Source organism: Pinus tabuliformis, chromosome 3_2, assembly GCF_031772625.1.
Source record: "Pinus tabuliformis cultivar Carrire ecotype Pingquan chromosome 3_2, CPIR1, whole genome shotgun sequence".
Classification (NCBI taxonomy): Eukaryota; Viridiplantae; Streptophyta; class Pinopsida; order Pinales; family Pinaceae; genus Pinus; species Pinus tabuliformis.
This window is the reverse complement of record NC_142302.1, coordinates 812806321-812817942: the sequence shown is the minus strand read 5'-3', so window position 1 is coordinate 812817942 and position 11622 is coordinate 812806321.

Below are 11622 nucleotides of genomic sequence, written 5' to 3'. Positions count from 1 at the left end.
AAATATTTGAAAAGTGGTTCACATGGAGAAATTGAAGGCATGGAGGATTATGAGTAAATGGTTATTTGGCATATTCAGTAGAAGGAACGGATTTCTCCATCCAATAGGATTTGGATAGTTCAATGGTAGTTTGGCAAGGATTATTCATTATGGGGGCTTACAACGGATACATTTTCGTAGATCCATGAGAGAAACATATTTCCTATTTGATAGGTGCCAACATATTGTGAAAGAATCTGAGTCTTCTAGCTTATGGTTGTAAGCTACATGTAAAAAAATTTCAGAAAAATAATAAAAGAATTGAGCAGTGTAGTAGCGGTAGGGTGGTCCTCTCCCAAAATGGTTTCCACCAAAAATACTTATGTTCTTATACATGTGTTCTTATTGATGCTTTCATATTTTGATAAGATAAGATTGTGGATGTGTGTGGCTATTTGAAATTGTGACAAAATTATTTAAAATTGATATAAAGACAATCATTATTGATTCACCCCCCTCTCAATAGTGATCTAATTTCCAACATGATTCAAGTAGTGCTCATAATTTTATTCATATTAAGATAGCCAAGTATTTGAATTTCTTTCTATATCTAGCACCAAAGTGTCAAGTAATGGTTTCAAATGGAGGAACTGTAAATTTCTCTTTGAAGTTCCATAGTATCAATCTAACCATGGGGGAATATGTATTGAATATTCCAATTCATTCCATTCCAATTTTTGGCATAGATGTTGTATTAAAGTCCAATGGTTACAATATTTTGGGACGATAACTTATAATTTTCAAGAAATTTTCTTGAATTTTTTTCTTATAAGGAAACAAAATTGAATTAAATGGTATCATATGCAAACCTAGGAAGATAATCAACTCTAATGGCATGACAAAGCTTTTGAAGAAGGACAAACAAAGGGTAATTGCAGAATTATGTTCACTCGATGTTCAAACATGTAAGTTGTTCATTTCTCCAAATCTCCAAAAAGTCCTTGAAAATTATTGCAAGGTATTTGAGACTACCAAAGGTCTCCCACCTATTCGTGATCGTGATCATGTTATTCACTTGATTCTATGAAGTGTTCCTCCAAACATTAGACCTTATAGATATCCCTATGCTAAGAAGAGTGAAATTGAATGTATGGTTGCAAAAATGATAGAGGTAGGTATAAGTCAATCTAACTAAAGTTCTTTCTCTTCTTCAATAGCATTGGTGTGCAAGAAGGATGGATAAGGGTGTATGTCTCTAGGTTATAAAGAGATGAAAAAGGTCACTATTAAGGATAAATTTCCCATTCGTGTCATTGATGAATTTTTGGATGAAGTACATGGAGAAATATAATTCACCAAGTTGGATCTTTGCTCAAGATATCATCATATTATAATGAAGACAGAAGACATTCTAAAAGAAACATTTACAACTCATGAAGGTCATTATGAAGTTTTAGGCATGTCTGTTGTCCCTACTAATGCACCTTCCACATTTCAAGGCTTGATGAATTCCATTCTCAAACCCTTTCTTAGAAAATTTGTGTTAGCATTTTTTGATGATATACTAATCTATAGGAAGTCTTGGAAATATCATCTTAAACAAGTTGCTAGGGTAATAAAACCATTGGAGGAGAAAAAATTGTATGAAAAACCCTCCAAATGTTTCTTTGGGGTACAGGAAGTGGAATATTTGGGTCATATTGTATCTTGTGATAGTGTTGAGGTAGACCCTAACAAAATTAAATCCATAAAGGAATGATAAATACCCACATCCTTAAAGAATATTTGATTATTTCTTGGGTTGAGGGGGGTATTGTTGCAAGTTTATTAGGAATTATGGGAAAATAGAAACACCAATAACAATGTTACTGAAGAAAGGTGAAACTTTTTGGACTCCAGAAGAAACTAAGGCCTTCAAACATCTTAAACAGGAAATGTGTTGAGTTCTAGTTTTAATTTCCCTAGACTTCACAAATACCTTTATTGTGGAATGTGATGCCTCAAGAAATGTAATTGATGGTGTTTTAATGCAAGAAGACCCATTGCTTTTAAAACTCATCGAATGAAGGTAAAATATTTACACAAACATATTTATGAGAAGGAAATGTTGGCACTATTATAGGCTCTAAAGAAATCACACCCTTTCCTAACGAGAATACATTTCAAGGTAAATACAAATCATGATAGGCTTAAATGCTTCTCGGAAAAAAGATTATCTTCAAAAGAGCAATAGAAATGGGTCACAAAGATGTTTCATTATGACTTTGATATCATCAATGAAAAAAATGGAAGAAAAATGTTATTGCAGATGTACTCTCAAGAAGTGATGAGGATGTGGAAGCATTTCTCTATGTCATTTCTATTATCCAGCATGATTGGATAAATAAAGAAAGGGATGAATGGAAGAATGAAAAAGAGGTACAAACACTCATTGAGAAGTTCTAGTAATATACTAGTACATCTGATACATTTATATGGAAACATGACTTAGTATGGTACAAATATTTCTTATATAAATGTAAGAACTCCCAACTCAAACAAAAGGTTCTTTTGGAAATTCACACCTCTCCTATAGAAGAGCCCTCAACATTTTTAGAAACTTACAACAAGATCAAGAATGATTTTTTTTGGATGGCCTTAAATATTATAATGAGAAGTTTTTGGTAGAATTCATGGTTTTCCACCAAAATAAAGTGGAGACAATTAAGAACCCATGTCTTTATGACCATTATCCATTCCAAGTTAGCACTGGGAGGAGGTTTGAAAGAATTTTACCACTATTTTACCCAAGCGTTAAGGTAATATTTTCATCATGGTGGTTGTTGGAAGACTTAACAAGTATGCAGACTTTTGTGCATTATCTCATCCATTCAAGGCTAGTACAATTGTTATGGAATTTGAGGAAATGGCTCAAAAGCTACATGGAAACCCAATGATTATTGTAAGCGACATAGATCCCATTTTCACTAGAAATTTATGGACAAAATTATTTTCCTGTCTTGGTACTCAATTAGCTCATAGATCATCTTATCATCCTCAATCTAATGGGAAAATTGAGATACTAAGTCAATTTTTTTTGGAAGGCAATCTTCATTGCTTTGTATCTGCTAAATAAAGTCAATGGGTTAAGTGGTTACCCCTAGCATAATTGTGGTATAACACTTCCTTCCATATTGCAACAAAAATGACTCCATTTATGGCACTTTATGGATATTACCCACCACCCATCAAATCATATTGTTCAAGCAGTAGAATATCACATCAATCATCAAAAAAAGGTTCTTCAACCCTTAAAGGATATCCTAACTCTAGGATAGAATCGAATGAAACAATAGGCTAATTATCATCGTAATGAAAGGTGTTTTGATGGGGGTGATTGGGTCTTTTTATGGCTACAACCATACAAAAAATGGCCCATAAGAAAGCTAATAAGGATAATAAATTATCACCTAGGTACTATGGCCCTTATAAGGTGTTGCAAAAGATTCATACTATGGCATACAAATTGGAGCTACCTACATCTTTGCAAGTACAACTAGTTTTCCATGTTTCATGCTTAAAGAAGGTTATAGGTGACTAGCTCCCAGTTCAACCTATATTGCTAAAACTTGATGAGGAAGGAAAATTCACATTGGAGTCTAAAGAAATCATAAAAACAAGAATCTGACAACTACAAAACTGATCAATTTCATAGTATCTTATAAAGTGGAAGAACTTACTTCCTAAAGCTTCCACATGGGACGATGAGTATTTCATACAAAAGTATCCAAAACTACTCAATTGTTGAGGACAACACCTTTTTGAAGGATAGGGGAATTTTATGTCCCCATAATAATAGTGTAGCCCCCATATTATTATTTCCATACCCATGTTAGGTCCCTATAATACTAGTGTCACCCCTACATTGTTATTGTTGTGCCCCATAATATACCACTAATGTTATTGTTCATCCCTTACATTTTTATTGTTATAAGACCCTAATTATATTTTGACCCTTTAGACTCCTATATATACCAAGAGGGTTTTGTCGTTTGATTCATCCATGAAATTTTCATTTCTGTGATGTAAAAGGAGGTTTCCCCCTCAAAGAGGCTAATTTTCAAGTCGTTGATCCATCTCTTCTTCTATTTTTGATCTATTTATGTAACATTAGACATTTAGCATCATTACCGGGAAATAAAGTAATGAGGAGATCTTCCCCTCAATAACATTAATTTATTAGATCTATTCTTTGATGGTGAAAAAAGTTTAGAAATGGGATATTGGTTTCATTTCTTTGACCTAGTGGCTCCACTTTGAGTTTCACTGGTGATTCCATAGGCTGAAGATTCCACTGGCTTTAGATGTCAAGTGGATTTGTTGTTTTGTTTACTCAAAGCTTAGTATTGTTAGTCAAGATGAATTTTTCATTCAACACAATATTTTTATTTATACATCAACAAAGGATGAATTCTTCAAATTTTTTCAATGTTTCATCTTCCAACAATATACTAAATCATAGCTGCAAGTATAAGATACTCATGCAATTTTTACTTTATATTGTCAATTCTTATTATATTCTCAAATGCATGAAAGGTGGCATGTCATATTATCCACTGCTCACTTGGTTACACTAGAAGTTTGATCACACTAAACAGGAAGATATTTAATTTAATAAGTAGGGGTCTGCGTTTGAATAATATTTTGTTTGACCAGTGAGTGTGGAGTATATCAATTCATTTTTTATTTTCTTCAACATATAAAGTGATTTCATTTTTCACTAAACGGATTGTACAATTTGAATATATCTATTTGAAAATGGAAGAATTAATTGATGGGAATTGATAATGAGTCCATAGCCCAATGGATTAAGTATCACTATGATTTATTTTCATTTGTAGTAGGTGGTTGTTTGCAGTATGGTTTGGTACTGAACACGAGTGTTTTTAGAGAAGAACATGTTGCAAGTTTCAGTACATAAGTTGAATTTTATAGGTTGGATTTGGTATGACTCCATGCCCAAAAGATTCAACACACTTGGTTTATTGTTCTCTTGTATCCCACAAAGGAAGTAGTCCCGATTTGGAGCCTATATTCCAATATTTTCTTGGCATAATGACCAATTAAAATGTTTTAATTTTCCAAAAATATGTAAACTTCCTTCGTTGTTCTCCTCTCCTTTGTTAAGAAGAGAGCTATCATGGTTGCATGCTCTTTTACCAACCAACCTTATTTAGGGCTCCATGTTATTTTATTTTCTTTTAGTTTGTGTTAGTGACTGCTTATTCTACAGCACAAATCTACATATAAATCACCCGTGATGCTATCCATGGTACATTCAAATCTGAATTAGTGTGGTCACCTGATGGGAAATGCTTTGGATTTGATGGGTGACTCAAATCACAAACATATTGTTTAATCATCAAGCACCAATGATAACTTTACGTATCGTCAATAATTGATGGAAGCATATATTGTATGCAAGTTTCAACAATTGGCAGCCTTAAAATTGGATGGCTAAGGTTAAATTATGGACCTCGCAGGTTGTCTGAAGATTAACGTGGGGGTAGGTTATTTGTTGTTTTGTGAAACCGCTTCTTCATACGTGGAATATCCAGAAGAATTATGGAACCCATTTGCTATAAAACAGATACAACTAGGTATCCCCCACCCCTCAAAATCAGTTTATGGTTTATATGATGCCACTGTTTGCTAGCAAACACCAAGAAAATATATAATGGAAGTCGTGGTATCTTAGGGAACTATCTTCCTTAATTTATGATGGAGGGTTATAAAATTTGTAATTTGTCATTTATATTTACTTTGTGATTATTAAAAAAGTGTTTTCTAGGATTGCGAATTGCTTTGATATATTTTTATGGTTTAGAGATCATGTCTCTCTCACAAATGCTTTTGCAAGTGCATTTGTTTAAAGGGATTGAAATATTTGCAACAAAAGTATATAATATTCATAAATAGTGGGTTTAAACTCAAAATCTTTATACATATTATGGTTGTATTAATTTAACATATTGATCTTACGAAAATGAAGGGAACTAATTTTCTTTTTATGATATTTGAGGAGATGAGGTGTCAGGTTCGTGATGCATGATCATCCAAGAATAAAGTTGCAAATAGTGTTGTGATTTCTTTAGAAAAAAAGGGATTTCATTTTTTTATATCTTGTGCCTAATAAAATAGTCATATCCAAAAATTTATAGAGATGAAGTTGGTATAACAATTGTCAAATGAGATGGCTAGAAATCTCTCATCGAGATTTCCCGTTATAGAATTTATAAACATTTTAGATCCATGATGTGATCAGAGAAGATGGTTAACGATAACTCTATGAAGAGGATCTTGAATATGTTATTTTGTGTTTGTATCTGAGATCCTTCATCTATTGAGTTGATGGTCAACAAAAAAAATTCTAGCATGGGTTCTATTTTGGCATGGGTTTTATTTTAAATAGAAAAAAAAAAACGTTGGTGATTAATACTACCCCTTTTATCTTCATTAATTAAAATGGCAAAAAATTTAAGGCTCCCAAGATTCAAAGCATGACTCCTACAAAATGTGTCTAGAGAAGTTTTGGCAGGAAGTTTACGGTACTTAACTCACCACTGATGGTAAAGATTTGTAGAGACAAAAATAGAGGTGGAAGAAGCATCACTAAAATTTTGAAAGTACTGAAAGATTTGAACAAAAATAAAATTTTGCATTGGTTGCAAAATAATGATTTTTTTTGCACAGTTTCTCAAGAATTAGAGCTTAATCTTAAAAATCCAAAACATGGGTTCTCTGTAGAACGACCTCAATTAGAACACTCATGGGAAATTTTGCAAAATAATTAACAATTTGAGAGGTTTTATTGGCTTTTTGAAGGTTATATACCCATATCTCATAATTGATGGATTTATAAAATAGAAACACTCATCCCATATAATTTCATTTACAATTACACACGTCAAATATTCAGTGATATGTTTGTCTCTTTTTACATTAATAACTCAAGGTATTTGCGAAGAGTTGCTATCAAATTTAAGTGCAAATACCATTTTTACATGTAAAATATGATTTTCACCCTATATATGCTTGGAATTCAATGGATATTAATTTGGAAGTTGGTCCAAATAGATTACAATCATTGTTAATCTATAAGCTTCAATCCAACTCAATGATGGTGGTACCAAGAAAAACAATGCATGCTCAAAGTCATGTGCAACCATGTAAAAGAAAATAACCATTTCTGGAAGGGAACCGAGAGGATTGCCATCAAAGTGTCATTATGGAAAATGGAAATTTTGTGGATATTGGAGGGATCTAGATTAGCGGGGTCAAAAATCATAAAACCCTAATCATGGGTGACGAATCTGTAAACGAACCTCGTGATGCTATGAAGGTGAGGTTTTCGTGGCTCGAACAACAAGTCACGAATATAAACTACACTGTACACCTCCTCATGGTGGTCCTAAAAAATAACCTAGGGATATTTGGAAAATATAGGGGTTCGAATGTAGAGGAAAAATTAAAAGGGGGATCAGGAAGACACAGAGAACCAACTGAAGAAAGAAACTATAAAATATCAACCAGTTTGAGTGTCGCGAATTTGAATCCCTATTCAAAATACCACAACGAGAGTGATGCTCTGAAGTTGAACCACTGGTTGGAACAACTGGATGTTTATTTCAACATTCATCAGATCGAGGAAGGGGAAAATATCTCATTCACGTGATTGAAATTAGAGGGTCATGCACTGACTTGGTGGGAGAGCCACACATAAACCCTGAGGTTGGAGGGAGAACCTCCAGTGACTAAGTCGGATGATTTCAAAACCCTCATTAAGTCACAATTTTATCCCATTGGGTATGTGGAGGATCAGTGGAGCTCGTTGCATTACTTTACGCAAAATATGGGCCAAAGCGTGCAGGAGTACACCACATAATTCAGAAACATGGCTATAATGTTTGTATCTCTCCAAAGAACCTAAATGTACTCCTCAAGTATTTTGGGGGTCTGCACCACCATCTGCATGAGAAAGTGATGTTGTTCAAGCCCAAATTGGTGGATGAGGCTTGTGTAAAAGCACAATACTTGGAGAACATAAGCCTGAAAAAGAGCACAATCAAGTGGATCGAAGCAGAAGGGGCAGCAAGAAGATTTTAAGGAGTGGAAGATGAAGGAAAAAAAGGGAATAGATAAAAAGAAAACAACCACAACACACCAGTGCAAAGATTGTAGAAATGGATATAACCACTGGAACATTGATGGCCACACAGAGGAGAAGTGTTGGAAGTTACATCTAGAGCTAAACTTGAAGAAAAAGGAGAAATATAATAAGAAGAAGAATCTCATGGCCACTGATTCGAGCAACCAAGTTGAAATTAGCTCAGACATGAATGAGAAGATCATTTGTACGTCAGTGCAGAAGGAGGTGAATCTGAGTAGCCTTCAGCAACATGTTGAGAAGGAAATGACCAAACTCTTCCATATAAAGATACAGGTCAAGAAGAAAAAGATTTATTCTTTATTTGACTCAGGATCGTAGGTGAATATCATTACAACATATATGGTCAAGAATTTTGGGCTTGAAGTTTGTGATCATCCAAACCCATTCCATTTGGATGGATAAATAACGATGCGGAGATGAAGGTAACAAAACAGTGAAAAATCAGATTTTCTATCAATGTTGATTTTATTGATGAAATAGATCTGGATTTGGTCCCCCTTGATGTATGTGGAGTTGCGTTTTGAATTCCATACATGTACATGTGTGATGCAATATTCATGAGGAGAGATAACCATTATTTGTTTATAGAGGACGAAAAATAATTCATCATCAATGCGCACAAAGGAAAGTCAAAACATTTCACTGGTAAGAGCCAACCAAACCAAGAAATTGATTAGTTCTAGCAAGAAGTATGTTTAATTGTTTTTAAGAGAAATTCAGTCTAAAGAGGAGTCAATAAGAGGCAAGGCAACCCTTGAGGGGTTTACTAAGTAAAAGAAACAATAATTGGAGGAGTTGTTACAGGCACAAAAGGATGTGTTCCGAGAGCCTAAAGGGTTACCACCTAAGAGAGAAGTGGAGCACAAGAGCTAGTTGTTTCCACACTCCCCATTGCCAAATACTGGGTTGTACGGGTAATCTGTTATAGAAGTAAGTGAGGCGAAGAAACAATTACAACAACTGCTGGAACAAGTTATCATTCAACCGAGTACATCACCATTTGGCTTAACTATCATCATTATGCCAAAGAAGGATGGGACTTGGTGGATGTGTATAGATTACAGGGAATTGAATAAAATCACACTCAAAAATAGATACCCCATGCCCAGGATAGATAATATGCTAGATCAGTTGCAACAAGAAAAGTATTTCACCAAGTTGGACTTGAAGTTTGGATATCACGAGGTTCGAGTCAAAGAAAAAGATACATGGAGGACTATATTCGAAATTGAGAAAGGTTTATATGAATGGTTAGTTATGGCATTTGGCCTATATAGAGCACCAACTACGTTTATGATATTAATGAATGATATACTACACCCTTTTATAGATTCATTTTTTATTGTCTATCTGGATGATATACAAGTATATAGTGCTACCTGGTAGGATCATATTTCAGATTTGACGCAGGTGCTTGAAACATTGAAGAAGCACCAACTGCTAGAAAATCTTAAGAAGTTTGATCTTGCGCAATAGTCTTTGGTTTATCTAGGGTATGTGATCGGTGGAGGAGAGTTGAAGATAGATCCTTCCAAGATGGAGGCCATCATGAAATGGTCGGTGCCTACTAATTTTATTGAGGTTAGGAGTTTCATTGGGGTAGCACAGTACCTGAGGAAATTCAGAGCCTCATTTTCAGTGGTAGAAGCACACTCCATGCCATAATAGCAAGTGGAAAGAGTTTCCAATGGGGAAAAGGTCAATAGAGGGCTTTCAAGGAGCTAATGAAGAAGATAAGTCAAGGACTAGTTCTGGCATTACCAAACTTGCAACGAACCTTTCAAGTGGAGACAGATGCGAGTGTGTATGCTATGGGAGTTTTCTTGATGCAAGGAGGAAGTCTCGTTTACTACCATTCTGAAGTATTTCATCGGGCAATTCTTAAATACTCTACCTACGATAAGGGGATTTATGCCATGGTGAAAGTTGTGAAGAAGTGGAAGCAGTATCTGATGATAAAGGAGATAGTAATCCACACAGATTACCAGTCGTTACAGTAGTTGCAAGCATAGATTAAGCTACAACAGACTAGGGATTACAAGTGGATGGGGTTTTTACAGTAGTTTCATTTGGTGATCAAGTATAAGAAGGGAAACACAAACAAGTTGGTCGATATTCTTTGAAGGCCAACCACATCAAAGATTACATCTTTTGGGAATCTTGTGCACAGGGAACCATTCACCCATAACAATGTAAACTTTGAAACGGGAACTATAAACTCAAAACGAGAACTCTACCCAAAATACCCCGAAAAAACATGAAAAACAATGCTAAAAACGAAAACAGTGTATACTAGAATGATGTTTTTTTAAGGGACAATTTGGAACATGTTTTAAAAATGGCAGCAAGAACGAATTTTTTGTGCAAAAATTATGCAAAAAACAACCTGAAAATGAAAAGTGCTAATAATGGAACGATTGATTTTTTTTTTTAGAGTCAATTTCCAACATTTTAAAAAAATGCCAGTAATCAAATTTTTATGTGCAAAAATTGTACAAAAAACACCCTCAAAACGAAAAGTGTTGATGCTGGAATAACACTTTTTTTTTTTTTTTTTTGGGTAACACCCTCAAAACGAAAAGTGTTGATGTTGGAATAATACTTTTTTTTTTTGTTTTTTTGGGGTAAATTTTCAACATTTTGAAATAATGGTGTAAAAGATTTTATTATGACTCCAAAAAATATTAAAATTTCAAAAAAATAATGAAAACATAAAATTAAAAATAAAAACAATGAAAAAAACACAAAAAAATACCAAAACGTAAATAATTTTTTTTATTAAAAACAAAACATAAAATTAATAAAAAGAATCAATCATAAAAATGTAAAAAACAGAAAAAACAAAATTAACCTATAAAATATAAGAATTAAAAAATTAAAAAAATTTAAAGAAATAAATAATAAGAAAACATATTTTGTAAAAAAATAACATTTTTTTTTAATGTGGTAAACCATAAAAAAATAAAAAAAATAAAAAAAAAATTAAAGATACCATAAAATTAAGTAAAAATAGGAAATTTTAAAAAAGCATTAAGAAAAACTAAAAAAATAAAATAAAATTAAAAACAAACTAAATTAAAAAAATTGAAAAATAACAAAAAAATTGAAAAACTACAAAAATTAAGATTAAAAACATTTTCAAAAAACCTTAAAAAACAAAAATATGTTGAAATTAAAAATAAAATAAAAACCTGAAAAACAATTTAAATTTAAAAGAAAATACATATTTTCAAAAAAAAACAAACAAACAAACAAACAAACAAACCAACAAACAATATATTTTGATTAAAAAAAACATTTCAAATTTTATATTAAAAATGTTTCAAATTTAAAATTTAAAATTTGGATTTGACAATGATTTAAAATTTGGATTTTAAAAAAAATAAAAACAAAAAAGCATTAAAATTAAAAAAAGCTAAATATATTTTTGATCA